The following is a 17,865-nucleotide window of genomic DNA, read 5'->3' as shown; positions in this document are numbered from 1 at the left end:
GGGACACAGGACCATGGGTGTTATGCTGCTGCCACTAGGAGGACACTAAGTAGACAGAAAGATTAACTCCTCCTCTGCAGTATACACCCCTTCACTGGATACAATTTCAACCAGTTCTTGCTTAGTGTCTTAGGAGGCACTTGGGTCTTTTTTCCCAGACCCCAACTTGATTTTAATTTTTGATTTTTTAATTTTATGTAAATTTTTAATTTTTTATTTAACGGAGTGAAGGGGGCGACGGGTCCTTTTTTTCATAAGGTCCGCTCTCCCCCGAACCAACAACAGGCGAGCACGGCGAGTATACCTCCCCGTTCCTCTCCTGCGACGTATGGCGCACGGAAAGTTTGCGCCAGGGCAACGGTTCCTCTTGGTCCCGATTTCCCCCAACCCCCTCCAGGACCCTGCATTACAGCAATGTAACTGGAGAAGAATGCAGTCCGGAGGGGATGTTGTGCCGCAGCCCCCCTCTGCTATAGCAGCATGATGCATCAGGGGCCTCTCCATCCCCATCCAGGGTGCATGGATTGAGTCACATCCTCACAGAAGCGTAGACCTGTGAGAACCGGGACAGTGGCTGTAAGTACCTTCGGGGGACTCCCCCTGCGCGTCTCGCCCTCTGTGCAGTCCTCCTCAGCGGCAGCGATGCGTTCCGGGTCCCCAGGGAGAGGCACCGCCGACCGGGGGTCGGTGGTGCTCGGCGGCGCTCCGTCGCGGCCGCCGCCGCACATCGTCGGCAGGCCTCAAAAATTTAGTCCCCGGCTTCTTCAGCCGGAGTAGGCCGCAGGGGAAAAATCTCCTCCCACGGCCGTAGCTCCGCCCCCTACATCGGCGCTTCTCGTCTGGGACGAGAGGCGCCCTCCATATCTCGGGGGCCATATTTCCTCTCTCCCTGCACGGAGCCCACGCTTCTACAGCGCTCCAAGGAGAACTCCTGGACACAGAACCGCCATATCTCTCTCTGGGGACACAGACAGGACCGTGGGTAAGCTGCTTCAAGAAAGCTTAACCCTTTCTCTGCTGTATACTGCCCGCTCTGTCCCTAAGGCACTATGTCTCAATCCAAGGAGACAAAAAAGGGTAACAAGAAGCACACAGTGTTTTTCACTGTATGTGCCACTTGCAATGCGGCTCTGCCCCGAGCTCACACTAGCCATTTGTGTGCAGATTGCGTCTCGCCCTCTGTGCAGCCGCCCCTTGCCGACGCCGGTACCGTCTCCGATGCCGCAGCCGTCGACCCGGTAGAGCCTAGCCCCCCTGAGTGGACAACCTCTCTGTCACGATCTGTGGCTTCCCTAGCCAGGGCAATTGACTCCCTCCGGGGCCCCCCTCTAGGTCGGACCGTGGAGGATTCAGACGACGGTATGGATTCTTCTACCAGCAGGGGGCGTACCCGGTCACTTTCTACCCGGGGCTCCAGAAAACGTGTTCACGTTTCATCCCCTGACCATGAGCTAGCGGGCCCCTCAGTGCCTGCAGGCTCTGCTTCCAGGTCCCCTTCCCCAAACTCGGATGACTCTGAATATGAGTCCGACATTTCCTACGTTCAGGACCCCCCCTCCTCCCAAGAGTCTCTCGACTCTCTCATTGAGGCGGTAAACCAGACCCTGAAGGTGACTGAGGACTCCGCTTCGGAACCCGAACATGTGGTGTCTTTCAAAAAGACTAAACGTGTTAAAAATGTTTTTGTCACTCACCCTCACTTTAAGGAGGTCGTACAAAAACATAGGGATCGCCCAGATAAACGCTTCATAGGACAAAAGTCCATCGAGGCCAAATACCCTTTTTCTCGGGAATTAGTCAAGGACTGGCTGCAGTCTCCCTCGGTGGACCCTGCTGTGTCACACCTCGTGTCCAAGACCATCCTGTCTCTTTCGGACGGTTCCTCCGTTAAGAATCCCTCCGATCGCCAGATTGATTATCTGGCTCGCTCCGCCTTCGAGGCCACAGGAGCGTCTCTCTTCCCATCCTTCGCCGCCTCTTGGGTGGCTAAGGCTATGGTCTCTTGGACCGAGACTCTTTCCTCTAACATCCAAGCCAGTGATTTACCTCCAGAAGCCAGCATCCTGGTTAACCAGTTAGCGCAGGCCGGAGACTTCATAGTCAACGCCTCTATGGACGCAGCCAATTGCGCTGCTCAGGCAGCCGCCAATGCAATTTCCATCAGGAGAGCCCTGTGGCTCAGGGATTGGCGAGCAGATTCGGCATCTAAACGTTCTCTAACAGCCCTGCCTTACCAGGCTGGTCGGCTATTTGGAGAAAAATTGGACCAAATGATCTCGGATGCTACCGGAGGGAAAAGTAAATTTCTCCCCCAGCAAAAGCCCACCCGGTCCTTTCGGTACCAGCAGCAACCTCCATTTCGGCCTTTTCGGTCCAATACCAACTGGTCTTCTACATCCTCTACCCCCGCATCAGGACGAGGTTCGCGCGGTGGCCGAGGCACCCAGGTCTCTTACAGACCTAATCGTAACTGGAGACCCAGGCCTAAACCACCCGCCTCTAAGGGATCCACATCCCATGGATCCTCCGCCCAATGACTCCTTGCATCATCCGGTGGGCACCAACAAAGTAGGCGGACGTCTGCTCTTGTTCCGTCAAGCCTGGCTCTCAGTCGTTTCCGACGAGTGGGTCAGAGAACTGGTGTCCACCGGATACAAAATAGAATTTTCCTCCCCCCCCCCCCCACCCCACGCGCTTCTTCCAGTCTTGCCCTCAAAGGTCAAAGGCCACAGCGTTTCTCCAGGCAATACGGGCACTACAAAGGGACGGAGTCATCATTCCGGTCCCCCTAGAACAAAGATTCAAGGGTTTCTATTCGAATCTGTTCGTGGTCCCAAAGAAGGACGGATCACTACGTCCGATCCTAGACCTGAAGCTACTAAACAGATTCATAAAGATCCGACACTTCAGGATGGAATCCCTCCGTTCTGTGGTCGCGTCTATGGAAAAGGGAGAATTCCTGGCATCCATAGACATCAAGGATGCCTACCTACACATACCGATCTTCCCTCCGCATCAGCAGTTCCTTCGCTTCGCCTTTTGCGGGGAACACTTCCAATTTGTGGCCTTGCCCTTCGGTCTCGCCACCGCTCCCAGAGTTTTCACGAAGGTCATGGCGGCTGCCATGGCCATTCTTCACTCCAGGGGAGTGGTGGTAATTCCATACTTGGACGACCTACTGATAAAGGGTCCTTCCTACCCAGCGTGCGAAGAGTCCGTCGTTCTCACGATGGATACTCTTTCTCGCCTGGGATGGAAGATAAACTTCGAAAAATCTTCTCCAATTCCGGCTCAACAAATCTCCTTCCTGGGGATGATACTGGACACTTCCCGCGGTCTGGTCATACTCCCTCAAGACAAGGCTTTGGCCTTGCAGCAGGGAGCCCAGCGTCTTTCTCGTCCAGTATCCCACTCCATTCGCGCCAGCATGCGAGTTCTCGGACAGATGGTAGCGACCATGGAAGCGGTTCCATTTGCGCAGTTTCACCTCCGTCCCCTGCAGCATGCGCTACTGTCGGCTTGGGACGGCAACCCTTCCTCCCTCGACCGCCGATTCATCCTGTCCCCTCGGGTCAGGAAGACCCTCAGGTGGTGGACGCTGAAGTCCTCCCTAACCCAGGGAAGGTCCTTTCTCCCAGTACGGTGGCTGGTGGTGACCACCGACGCCAGTCTCATAGGCTGGGGAGCGGTCTTCAACCATCACACAGCCCAGGGGCGGTGGTCCATTCAAGAGTCTCGCCTCGCCATCAATATCCTCGAGATTCGAGCTATCAGGCTAGCATTGTTTCACTTTCACCGACTTCTGGCAGGTCATCCAGTCAGAATCCAGTCCGACAACGCCACGGCTGTGGCATACATCAACCGTCAGGGCGGAACTCGCAGCAAGACGGCCATGCTCGAGGTGTCTCACATCCTCCATTGGGCGGAGTCGAACCATTCGCCCATCTCGGCGATCCACATTCCAGGTGTGGAAAATTGGGCGGCGGACTTCCTCAGCCGCCAGGGCATCGCCTCTGGAGAGTGGTCCCTCCACCCGGAGGTCTTCCAGCAGATTTGCCATCGCTGGGGGACCCCGGATGTGGATCTCATGGCTTCCAGGATGAACAACAAGGTTCCTCAGTTCCTTGCTCGGTCCCTCGACCCACAGGCCCTCGGAGTAGACGCCCTGGTCCTGCCTTGGCGCCGATTCCGCCTCCCGTACATTTTTCCTCCTCTCCCCCTACTACCGAGGGTCATCAAAAAGATCAGGGCAGAGGGGGTACCAGTGATTCTCGTCGCGCCAGACTGGCCGCGTCGGGCATGGTACGCCGAACTGGTTCAGCTGGTGGCCGACGTCCCCTGGCGTCTTCCAGATCGCGCGGATCTCCTTTCGCAGGGCCCGATTTACCACCAGAACTCAAGGGCCCTGTCTTTGACGGCCTGGCCGTTGAGTCCTGGATTCTAGGCCAAGCGGGTTTCTCTCCCAGGGTGTCCTCCACCATGATCAGAGCTAGGAAACCTGTTTCCATGCGTAGTTACCACCGTACCTGGCGAATTTTTTTCTCATGGTGCGATGCACAGGGTCGATCTCCTCTAGTCTTTTCTATTCCTTCCATACTGGAGTTTCTTCAGTCCGGACTAGAGTCGGGACTTGCTCTTAGCTCCCTGAAGGGTCAGGTTTCGGCATTGTCAGTCCTTTTCCAGCGGAAGATTGCCAACAGGTTGCCGGTGAAAACCTTCTTCCAGGGAGTTTCCCGTGTGGCGCCTCCCTACAAGTCACCTTTGGATCCGTGGGATCTCAACTTAGTTCTCGGAGCTCTTCAGGAGACTCCCTTCGAACCGCTACAGGACGTTTCCTTGACCTTCCTTTCTTGGAAGGTAGTCTTCCTAGTAGCCGTCACATCCATCAGAAGGGTCTCGGAGTTGGCTGCGCTCTCCTGCCGCCCTCCCTTTCTCATTTTTCATCCGGACAAGGCGGTATTGAGGACCTCTCCCACCTTTTTTGCCCAAGGTCGTCTCCTCTTTCCACCTCAATGAGGAGATTGTTCTGCCTTCGTTCTGCCCGGCTCCTGTCCATCGCATCGAAAAGGCTCTACACACTCTTGATGTGGTGAGGGCTCTTCGTCGGTACGTCTCAAGGACGGCTCCCTTCCGCACGTCAGACGCCCTGTTCGTACTTCCAGAGGGGCCCAGGAGGGGCTCTCCTGCTTCAAAAGCCACTCTGGCAAAATGGATTCGGTCAGCCATTCAAGAATCCTATCGTGTCAAAGGTGTTCCTATCCCAGCTGGGATCAAGGCTCATTCTACTCGGTCAGTGGGCGCCTCGTGGGCCATTCGGCACCAGGCGTCAGCACAGCAGGTCTGCAAGGCTGCGACGTGGTCCAGTTTGCACACTTTTACCAAGCATTACCACATTCATTCTATCTCTTCTGCAGACGCCGCCCTTGGCAGGCGCATTCTGCAAGCGGCAGTTCCTTAAGCCGTAAGCCAGTGGTACATGGGGTTTTAGCATATTGCTCCCCGCCCAGGGACTGCTTTTGTACGTCCCATGGTCCTGTGTCCCCCAATGAGGCGTAGGAGAAAAGGAGATTTTTGTTTACTTACCGTAAAATCTTTTTCTCCGAGCCACTCATTGGGGGACACAGCACCCACCCTGTTAGCCTGTTTTGGCTTGTTGTTACTTCTTTGGTTTTGACATAGTTGTCTTTGTTCATGCTCCTACTGCTTTACTACCGAACTGGTTGAAATTGTATCCAGTGAAGGGGTGTATACTGCAGAGGAGGAGTTAATCTTTCTGTCTACTTGGTGTCCTCCTAGTGGCAGCAGCATAACACCCATGGTCCTGTGTCCCCCAATGAGTGGCTCGGAGAAAAAGATTTTACGGTAAGTAAACAAAAATCTCCTTTTTTGATGCACTTTATTTTGCACATTTTCCCCCTACAAAGAATGGAGAGGTCTGTTATCTTTATCGTAGGTAAGCATCATCTGTGAGAGACAGAATCTAAATAAAACCGGAAAATCACATTGTATGGATTTTACATAATTAGCATATTATTACTTTAAGTATTTGATACAGTAGAAAAACAGAACTTAGGTTTGATGCAGAAACCTTTGTTTGCAATTACGGAAGTCGGACGTTTCCTGTAGTTCTTGACCAAGTTTGCACACACTGTAGCAGGGATTTTGGCCCCCTCCTCCATACAGATCTTTTCCAGATCTTTCCCAGATCTTTCAGGTTTCTGGGCTGTCACTGGGCAACATTGAGTTTCAGCTCTCTACAAAGACTTTCTTTTGGGTTCAGATATGATGACTAGCTAGGCCACTCCAGGACCTTGAAATGCTTTTTACGGAGCCACTCCTTAGTAGCCTTCGCTGTGTTTCTTGTCATTGTCATTCTGGAAGACCCAGCCACGATCCATCTTCAATGCTCTTACTGAGGGATATAGGGTGTTGGCCAAAATCTCACTATACAGGAACCCATTTATCCTACCTTCAATATGGTGCAGTCGTCCTGTCCCCTTTGCGAAAAAGCACACCCAAAGTATGCGGTTTCTCTACCATGCTTCATGGTTGGGATGGTGTTCTTAGGTTTGTATTCCTCCTCCTTCTTCCACCAAACACTGCAAGTGGAGTTGATACCCAAAAGTTCTATTTTGGAACATCTGACCACGTGAACTTCTCCTATGCCCCCTCTGAAGTTCACCAATGACCATCTGGATGATCCCAACGGGCCTGGACATGTGCTGGCTTGAGTAGAGGGACCATCTGTGCCTTGCAGGATTTTAATCCATGGAAGTGTAGTGTGTTACTAATGGTAATGTTTGAGACTGGTCCCAGCTCTCTTCAGGTCATTCACCAGGTCCTCCTGTGTAGTCTGGATTTTTATATTCTGCTTCTCAGTTGAATTATACTTACAATAAAAACTAGACCTCTCTGTTCTTTGTAGGAGGGAAAACTTGCAAAATCGGCAGTGTATCAAATACTTATTTCCCCACTGTATCTATACCTAGGAAGCAAGACAGAGCTTACTGCAAAAATAATGGAGGTCAAAGCAATACATTTACTACCAGCATATAGCCAAAAAAAGTAGGTGGGGAAGTAGACTAAAAAGTCAGGACATGGAAAGGAACTTCCGATTCTTTAGATAAAAGAAATGACTGGCCATTCATAATTTTATTATGAATTAAAGGGCTTAAAGCAGTGATGGTTTGTCCACCTTTGGGGACAATTTTGTTTAAATGCATGTATTTGAGGCTGAAATTCAGTTTTGCAGTTGGGTTCTATTAAAAGCCAAAATTGAGGACTTTTTTTTTTTTTTTTTTTTTATTTACTTTGATTTCCTGCATATTCAACTTTGTTCTATGCTCATATGTCAGCTGAGAGGTGCTCAGAAAAAAAAAATATTAAGAGTTACAGACTGTCCCATTGGACGGTCAGATCAAGTTCACTTACAAATTCCCAGTTGAGTCGTTCCGGAGTATTAAACCAGAGCATCTACAGTTTGTACTTGGTATGGAGGCCGCAGTCATAAGGGGGAATCTGTCAGCAGGTTTATGATATGTAATCTAGAGTAGAATGATGTAGGGGCAGAGAGCCTGATTAGTGATGTCGCTTGCTGTCCTTTTTGATATACGATAATCAGTTTTATTCGGACACCCATGACGGCACCACGAGAGAGGGGATCCGCCCATTAGGAACAGGAAACCTACATATGTGGGAGAGGTGTCGCCCTTTTGTATATCAGTTGGTTTCCTGTTCCTAAAGGGACTGGATCCTACAGAAAAACCTTAGGAATCCCAGGCCGGCCGGTTCAGGTAGCGGGGGGGGGGGGGGGGGGGGTGTCTCCTACCTCGGCCGGTGCTGAGTCCCTGAAGTGCTCACGGTGGTCCTGGCGGGGCTGAACGGCAGAGGCATATTCAGCGGGGAGCGGTCACTAGCGGTGTCCTGTCTCCAGGGCCAGCGCGGGCTAAGTATTTCCCGTCCCCCTTCCTCATGCGAGTGCCGTGCGGGGCTCTGTTGGGGCGTTGGAATCATGGTGGCGCCACCCGGGGGTGTAGCTGGCTCCATCGGCGTCCCACATTGGAAAGTGCTGCGGGCAGGGGTGAAGTCGGTAGGCGGAGCTGGCGGTTACTTCCGGGTTGCGGGGGTTCTGCGCATGCGCAGTAACAACAAGATGGCGGCGCCCACCGTAGAATGGCACGCCGCTCACCCTCGGTCCCTGGGGCGGTCTCTTGTAACTGGGGGGGTGGGTAATATACCGGAAGGAGCGCTGAGCAGATCTGCTGACCGGAAGGGGGGCTATATAATGGCGCACCAGGTGTGTCTTTCCTTGCTTCTGGCCTCCAGTTATTAAGGATGGAATCTGATCAGGATCCGCAGCCTCTGCTGCTGGAAGAAGTATCACAGAAACCCAAGGATAAGGAACACGATAAAAGGAGCGATGGATCTGGCCGCAAAAGCTCCTCCAGACAGGGGTCTAGAGCATCAGCCAGAAAGGATCCCCCTCGTACTCCGGTATTTCTCTGATTTTGGGCAACCACTGGTAAGTGATCTTTGAGAAAGTTCACCCAGTGACTAGTCTCCCCTCGTATGTTTTGTTATAGGGGAAGAAGAGCGTCAGTAAAGCGAAACATAGGGAATGTGCCATCTGCGGGTTTCCCTTACCTGACTCATGCCCTAGAAAACTGTGACCCCTGTATCTAGCAGAAAAAGGGAGGAGGGGGAGGGGATAACGGCATTAGATCTATATAGACTAGACTGCCTTGCTTGCCCCCTCAGTTAGCAGACGAATCCTCTACTATTGTGGCCATCCTGAAAGAAATGGTCAGGATGGAGATTAAACAGTCCATTAAAGGCCTATCATATGCAGGAAGCGCTAGGCAAAAAGCCCAGTGGATATCCGATTCGTCTGTGGACGAAGACAAGGATGAAATCTCCAGCGATTCGGCTGAATCATCCTCCTCTTCGGATGAAGACGCTGCCCGTTTTTGCTTACCCCTGGAAAGGATAGATAAATTAGTAAAAGCAGTCAGAGGAACAATGGGTATAACAGAACCCAGGCCTCAACTATCCAAGGAAGACATGATGTTCAGTGGACTAGAACAAAAGCGTAGAGTTTTCCCTTTAAATGAAAAAATACAGCAACTTATCAACAGGGAGTGGAGAAAAACAGAGTAAAAAGGTTCCTTGCCACCAGCACAGAAGCGTAGGTATCCCTTTGATGGCCCAACAGTCAGCAATTGGGAAAAAGCCCCCAAATTAGATGCGGCGATTGCCAAAGTAGCAAAACGAGTCTCTCTCCCATTTGAGGATATGGTAACCCTCAAAGATCCCCTGGACAAGAAGGCGGACACCTTTCTAAAGGGCACCTGGGAGATGGCGGCCGGCTCCTTAAGACCTGCGGTGGCATCGACCTGTACTACAAGGTCAATGATGATTTGGCTGGACCAGTTAGAGACCCAGTTGAAACGGGGCCTCTAGAGACTCTATACGAGCAGCGTTACCAGTAATTCAGGAGGGGGCTGCTTTCTTGTCAGACGCTTCCATTGATTCTGTTAAGTTGGCAGCTAGAGCGGCAGGACTCTCCAATGCCGCTAGAAGAGCCCTATGGTTAAAATGCTGGCCGGGGGATATGCAAGCAAGAGCAAAGCTCTGTGCTATCCCTTGCAAGGGAGAATATTTATTTGGGCCCACCTTGGACGAACTCCTGGAGAAAGCAGGGGATGACAAAATAAATTTCCTAATTTATTTGGGTCATATCGTCGTCCCTTCAACAAAAGGAAGTTCAATCGGGGAAGGAAGCGCACCTCACCGGTTAGAGATCGGTCCAGATGGGATGATAGGAGGAAACGAGGTACAGGATTCATGTTCCGCCATTCTTCGAGAGAAAATAAAAATCAGACCAATGACTAGCAAAACCAGTTGGGGGGAGATTCTTACACTTTACTGCAGAGTGGTTGAAAATTACAAATAGTGTTTGGATACAAAACACTATATCCCAGGGACTCAAACTCGAGTTTATTCATACCCCACAGGATAAATTTAAGCTAACCCCCTTACGGTCTTCTCCCTCTGAACAAACTGCTTTAGAAGACGAAGTGACGACTCTTTGTTCTAAAAACGTCCTGATAGAGGTCCCACACTCTGAAAGAGGAAAGCGGTTTTACTCTCCCCTAGTCTTTGATTCAAAAACCTGACAAAACGTATAGGACTATAATAAATCTTAGAGGTCTCAATAGATTTTTGGTCAAACATACTTTCAAAATGGAGTCCATCAACTCAACAATAAAAATGCTTTCTCACAACTGTTTTATGGTAGTAGTGGACTTAAAAGATTCCTATTATCATGTACCCATTCATGCGCATTTCCAACAATACCTAAGAGTAGCGGTATTAATGGGGGGAACGATTAGACATTTTCAGTACAGAGCACTTCCCTTTGGCATAACTTCGGCCCCTAGAGTATTTACAAAAATAATCGCCGAAGTCATGGCACATTTAAGGGAATCCAATATCCTTATAATCCACTATTTAGATGATTTTCTCGTTGTTGGAAATTCAGTACATCACTGCCTGTCACAATTGGAAATTACTAAGACTAAATTGGAACACCTAGGGTGGGTCATAAACTACGAAAAATCTAGGTTACAGCCCCTAAACATTCAAAAATTTTGGGGGTTAATATTGAATTTGAAAACACAACAGTGTCTTCTCCCTATAGAGAAATTAGAACAGATTCAAAGTCATGTTTTAAAAGCAATTAATACACCCTCTATGATGCTTCGACAAGCCATGTCCCTACTCGGGTCCCTTACGTCATGCATTCCAGCAGTTAGATGGGCTCAATTTCATACCAGATCCCTGCAAAATGAAGTCTTGTTCCATGACAGTTTTGGGGGGCGCGTTAATTACCGTTGGGATTAATAACACTAGAATCCCTAAGGCTTCTTTCACACTTCAGTTGTTTGGCGTCAGTCACTTCCGACATAGTGACGGATGCGTCAGAATTGTTGAGAAAACGGATCCGTTTTTTTTACGGATCCGTTACTTGGGGGTTGTCTGGGAAAAGTATCTACTTTTTGGAGCATGCGCAATTGAAAAAACGGATTGGGGCAACGGATCCGCCGAAATGACGGTCGCGACGGATCCGTAGCCCATAGGCGGCCATTCTATGGAATGACGGACACGACGGATCCGCTGCGAACCGTCATTTCGGCGTTGACAAAAAACGTTTCAATGTCCGTCTATATCTAGACAACGTCCGCCAAATTTCGACGTATCCGTCGCATGGCGGATGGAACTGACGACCATCCGTCACAATCCGTCGCCAATGCAAGTCTATGGGAAAATAACGGATCCGCCAAAAAAAAATGACGGATCCGTTATTTGAGGAAACTGGCGGTTTTAGACTGACGCCAAAAAACTGAAGTGTGAAAGAGGCCTTAGATGGTGGCTAAATAAATAAAATTTATCAGCGGGGGTTCCATGGATAGCAGATATTACTCGGGTGATAACCACAGATGCTAGCTCTTCAGGGTGGGGAGCCTACATGGAGGACATGGTGGTCCAGGGGCAATGGGAACCCGTCCTCAACATCCTCATCCAATCAAAGGGAATTATTGGCGGTTGAATTAGCTGTTAAAAAATTCCTCCTCTATCTGCAGGGCCAGCACGTCAGAATCCTGTCGGACAACCTAGTTGCAGTCACTTATATAAACCGTCAAGGGGGAACACGTTCCGAGGCCCTAATGCAGATCACGGATCGCCTGTTTCAAACGGCAGAGACAAATTTTCGATCTTTGACGGCACATCAAAGAGAAAGAAAATGTAACTGCAGATTTCCTCAGCCGCAATTCACTAAAACAAGGAGAATGGTCTCTCAACAAGGACGTTTTCAATCATATCGTCCGCAGATGGGGTCAGCCAGTGGTGGATCTGTTTGCCACCAGAGGCAACAAAAAAGTGGAAAGTTTCTGCTCACTGAATCCCAGAGAGAATCCCCTGGCGGTGGACGCATTTCTAATAAAGTGGGATTTTCCGCTGGCCTATTCTTTCCCACCGTTGAACCTGTTACCTCTAGTAGTGAGGAAAATCAGGGAAGACCAAGCAAAAGTCATTCTTATCGCCCCTTTCTGGCCCAGAAGAACCTGGTTCGTCTGGCTCAGGACAATGTCGGTGTCTGCTCCCTGGGTATTACTGGAGATTCCGGACTTGCTTTCTCAAGGACCGATCTGCCATCCACAAGTGGCAGCACTCCATTTAACGGCTTGGAGTTTGAGTGGTCATTATTAGAAGATAGAGGCTTCTCTCCAAAATTGGTAGATGCGCTTCTAAAGAGTAGGAAGCAGATAACAACGAGAATTTACTCCAGAACCTGGAGGAAGTTCTTGTCCGGTTCAGATTTTAATATCCATGAAGGGGTGCCGATACATCAAATCTTAGAGTTTCTGCAGAAAGGGCTAGAATTAAATCTCTACCAGTACCTTAAGAGTGCAGGTTTCAGCCCCGGGTGCCCTGGTTTCCTGCAATATTGCTAACAACTATTGGGTATCAAGATTCATTAAGGCAGTCCATAGAACTAGACCATTACATAAAGACAGGACGGTTCCGTGGGATCTAAATTTAGTTCATTCATCTCTAACGAAACCACCCTTTGAACCTCTACAAGAAGCCTCAATCAAAATGTCCCTCAAGACAGCTTATCTGGTGGCTATAACATCAGCTCGCAGAATAGGGGACATCCAAGCGCTTTCCAGACTGCCCCCATACACGGAATTCTTATCATCCAGAGTAATCCTTAGGTCAGACCCTACGTACTTGCCAAAGGTAGTGACACGATTTCATAGATCGCAAGAGATAGTTCTACCATCATTTATACCTAATCCTTCTAATCCTGAAGAGGAAGAGCTTCATACGCTAGATGTTAGAAGATGTCTTCTACAGTATATCTCAGTCACCAATGGTTGGAAAAGAGATAATACACTATTTCTTTCCTTCCAAGGTTCTAGTAAAGGGGGTAGAGCATCGAAGTATACACTAGCTAAATGGATTAGGGAGGGTATCTCTCTCTCTTATACAGCAGGTGGGGGTCCAGCTCCGCAGAATCTGATGGCACATTCCGCCCGGGCCATGGCGTCATCTTGGGCTGAAAGGTCTGGAGCGTCAGTAGATCAAATATGTAAGGCGGCCACATGGTCATCCCCTTCCACCTTTTTTTAAACCTTATCGGTTGGACTTGGGGTTCTCTTCTGATCTCACCTTCGGGCTAAGGGTGCTACAGGCTACAGTCCCTCCCTAAGATGGTTTACGTCTCTAACTCTCTTGTGGTGCCGTCATGGGAGTCCAAATAAAGCATTAAGCTACTCACTGGTAGCGGAATTTTTCGGAGGCCCATGAAGGCACCCTTAGTTCCCTCCCTTTTCACGTGGGGGTTGCTTCCTTAAAAGTTTAAAAAAAAAAAAAAAGGGTTTCTTTTACACGGGTGATATCTGGATTGTTACTTTATTAAAAATATATTGTATATTATGCTTGTCATTAACCGCGGTAGTCCTCTCAGGCTCTGTAAAACAACTGATATGTGGGAGAGGTGCCGCCCTTTTGTATCTGTAGGTTTCCTGTTCCTAATGGGCTGATCCCCTCTCTCGTGGTGCCGTCATGGGCCTCCGAAAAATGCCGATACCGGTGAGTAGCTTAATGCTTTCTCTGCTGCAGATCTAGCAGTGCTTAAATGCTGAGCCCTGTATAACCCACTTCCTCATGCCATGATTTTTTTTTTTCGGCAGGAGGAGACCGGGTATGCCTTCTGACTTGATTGTCTTGAGCAGCTTGGGTAGCAGAGATAGGCAGGAACAGATAAGAAAGGGAAAACTGAGACCAAGGAATGGCCAGAGCTCTGGATGCTACCACTAAAAGATTGCAAGTAGTGATGAGTGATCGTGATCTGGAGTTAATGGAGTGTCTTCGGCGTGCTCGAAAAATATGCAAGTGCTGGAACTCGAACATGTCTCGCGGCTGTTCGACTGACGCAACACAGACATTGATTGCCTGTTAGCCAATCCCTACATGTGTTGTGGCTGTTGAACAGCTGCGAGACATGCAGGAGCGGGACTTAAACATATTATTCGAGCACGCCGAAGCCACTTCGTTAGCATCCGAGCACATTCACTCATCACGAATTGTGAGCTCCAGATACAAACCGAGTCAGCCTGTGATTGAATCTGGATGCTATCAGGTCGATATCTGGAGTGCCCCACTGGTGGCAGATTTGATCTAAGGCTGGGTTCACATTGCGTTGGTGCAGTCTGTTCAACGCATGCGTTAAACGGACTGCACCAACGCTAGTGCCTTTTAAAGATCGCGTTATGCGATGGCATAGGTGGAGCATCTGTGCTATCGCTGACGGACCCGGAAACGCTGCAGACCCCGTCCGAGGGTCTATCACAGAATGACTGCACATCGATAACGCATGCCAATTATGACATGCGTTAGCGATGCGCTACATAATGGCAGTCAATGGGTGCGCTAACGCATCCGTTACATAACGTTAGTGCCGCTGTGTAACGGATGCCGTCAGCGCGTTGCCATTGACGCAATGTGAACCTTGCCTAAGACCATTAGAGGAGGACTTTTCTGCGGAAGCAGGATGATCCTCTTCCAATCTATGACGTCCAAGGAAACCCACAGATGATGCATTGGCATAGGTGCTGTGCCCCGACTGTGACCGCCTTGGCAACCCAGGTCGCAGCGAAGGGAGGACTGGTGCGGAGACCAACCCTCAACTTCGAAGGCGAATTTGGCTATGAATACAATACATCAGTCTGTAGAGTTAATTATTATCACATGCAAGGAAAAATACCACCACACCATGACCAGACCACATATTACCACCATGTAGTGACCAAATAATAACTCCAGCCTGGTCCCTATATGTCTCCATCCTGGTCCGACAACGCATATTAAGTTGAAAACTGCGGGCCAGTGAACCGGATCAGTACGCTGCTTCTTGCTGGTTCGGAGAAGTGGCTGCAATTTCAATAATCAGTTCCCTTGAGTTCTGACGAATCCAACCACCTCCGCCTACTTCTGCATGCGGCCTGCGTTCCTATCTTTAACATTAGGTACGCAGGTCGTGCCGCTGTATGCGGATGCTTCCGCATGCATCGTTTTGATGATGCGGCGACCAGCGTAGAACGCAGCTTGTAGCCATTTTTTTTCCCGCATCGTCAAAACGACGCATGCGGAAACATCCGCATACAGCCACACGACCTGCATACCTAATGTTAAAGATAGGTACGCAGGCCGCATGCAGAAGTAGGCGGAGGTGCGGCCGAGGGCGGGGCTTCACGGAGGAAGTCCGCAGCTCCTACAAACACGAATGTGAAACCTAAGCTAAACTGGATAGCCTGGTTGCTAGTAGGCCGTGTAGCCTGGTGAGGAAAAGACTTTTTTTTTCTTAGTTGTAATTTTTTGTGTCAGCCTCCAGGTGGCAGCAGTGTACACCCATGGTTTCTGTGTACCCCAATGAAGCAACCAAGGATTAAATTCCCACCCTGGACCCCCCAATAAAATCCAAGCAATGTCTGCTACAATAACTTTTTCTTGTTTTGGGTGGAAATCCTCCTTAATACCTGGACTTTTACTTTCAATCTTGTTCGAAATTCTTTTCAGCTGTCTCATTATCATCACAATGACTAATAACACCTCTATATAGAGTAGATAACACAGGATCCACCATTCACAATAGGTGATATCACAGCTCACCTCCTCCTCCTGTACAATGACTGATAGCACCTCTATATACAGTAGATAGCACAGGATCCACCATTCACAATAGATGATATCACAGCTTACCTCCTCCTCCTCCTGTGCAATGACTGATAGCACCTCTATATACTGTAGATAACACAGGATCCACTATTTGCAATAGGTGATGTCACAGCTCACCGCCTCCTCCTGTACAATGACTGATAACACCTCTATATACAGTAGATAACACAGGGTCCACCATTCACAATAGGTGATGTCACAGCTCACCTCCTCCTTCTGTACAATGACTGATAACACCTCTATATACAGTAGATAACACAGGATCCACCATTCACAATAGGTGATATCACAGCTCACCTCCTCCTCTACAATGACTGATAACACGTCTATATACAGTAGATAACACAGGATCCGCCATTCACAATAGGTGATGTCACAGCTCACCTCCGCCTCCTGTACAATGACTAATAACACCACTATATACAGTAGATAACACAGGATCCACCATTCACAACAGGTGATGTCACAGCTCACCTCCTCCTCCTGTACATTGACTGATAACACGTCTATATACAGTAGATAACACAGGATCCGCCATTCACAATAGGTGATGTCACAGCTCACCTCCGCCTCCTGTACAATGACTAATAACACCACTATATACAGTAGATAACACAGGATCCACCATTCACAACAGGTGATGTCACAGCTCACCTCCTCCTCTACAATGACTGATAACACGTCTATATACAGTAGATAACACAGGATCCACCATTCACAATAAGTGATGTCACAGCTCACCTCCTCCTCCTGTACAATAATCCTTATCCAGTTTAGAACATGTTCATTAATAGTGATGGAACTGAGGGGGTTTTTTTCCCACATTTCACAGATATGACCATGGAAAAAATGTAAAAAAAAAAAAATATGGTTCTGAAAGTGCAAAAAATGAAAAAGAATGCAATGCATGCAGTAAATCGCATTCCTCTCCGCTAATCTCGCCAGTGTTCATTAGCTGTCCTGCAGTGATTAAATTATGACTACCATCACATGACCACTGCAGCCAATCTGTAGCTTGGCTGCAGCTAGTGATTACAGCTGCGGCTAGTGATTGGCTGCAGCAGTCATAAGAATGTAGCAAGACCATCATCACTGCAGGCGACTTACTAGATAGATGTTCTGTTATTTCATGCCTGCCCAGGTTTTTGGCCAGGTTTTTTCATTTCTTGGACGGTCCCTTTAATTAAATGTCGACGTGCTTTGTATGAAATGCATTTGAGTGTAACAAGTGAACAGCACCTAGAGTTCTTCCAGCAGCGGTCGGTCGTCTCCGCACATAGCGCTGCCAGCGAGCGGCGGTTATTTATATCTGGTTGGCGGGCTTCCACTTGTGCACCAGATGGTTAAGTTTTGTGGAATGCGGTTTATTACCCGACAACACTCGGCTCCTAATTAGCCCTGAATAGGATTGTTCTCATGTGAAGCTCTTGGCTCATGTAGTTACCCGAGGTGCTGGCACTGGCAACTTGTGAGCAAGTAGGAAATCGCTGCCACTCTGGGGGGGGGGGGGGGAGAAAAAATAATACTGCACTATCGAACATTAATTACGACACAGAATCCAGTCTTTGTTTTTCGGTAACGTTAATGACAATGAATATGGCGGCTGCAGGGATCCTATCCAGCTCCCACTATGGGCCCCGCTTACCTCCGGCCTTTGATTGATTTGCTATTCAGGAGTCTGATAAAGTTTTAGGACATCCACTTACAGCGGTGTCACTCATCAGGTTTTTTTTCGCCCTTATTTGTGAGAAACTTTTTTTTTTTGCCATCCATTATTTTTTTTATTATTATTTTCACGGGACCATTGACTACCATTATATGACATCTTTCTAATCGATCTGTCATCCCAAAAAAAAAACCTTGATATTTCAAAATATTATGGGTGCATGATGTGTCCATAAAACAACGGATGAGCTGCAGGAACAGCTTCACATATCCTCGTCATGTGTTGCGATATTTCTGTTACTAAAGTAAGAATGTGATATGAACGCAACATGTGCGTGAGCCCTATTGACCAGCGACATTGATCGTCACATTGCCTTGTCTAAGAGAAGAGTCTGA

Source organism: Ranitomeya variabilis, chromosome 2, assembly GCF_051348905.1.
Source record: "Ranitomeya variabilis isolate aRanVar5 chromosome 2, aRanVar5.hap1, whole genome shotgun sequence".
Taxonomy (NCBI): Eukaryota; Metazoa; Chordata; class Amphibia; order Anura; family Dendrobatidae; genus Ranitomeya; species Ranitomeya variabilis.
This window is presented reverse-complemented; position numbering follows the sequence as displayed.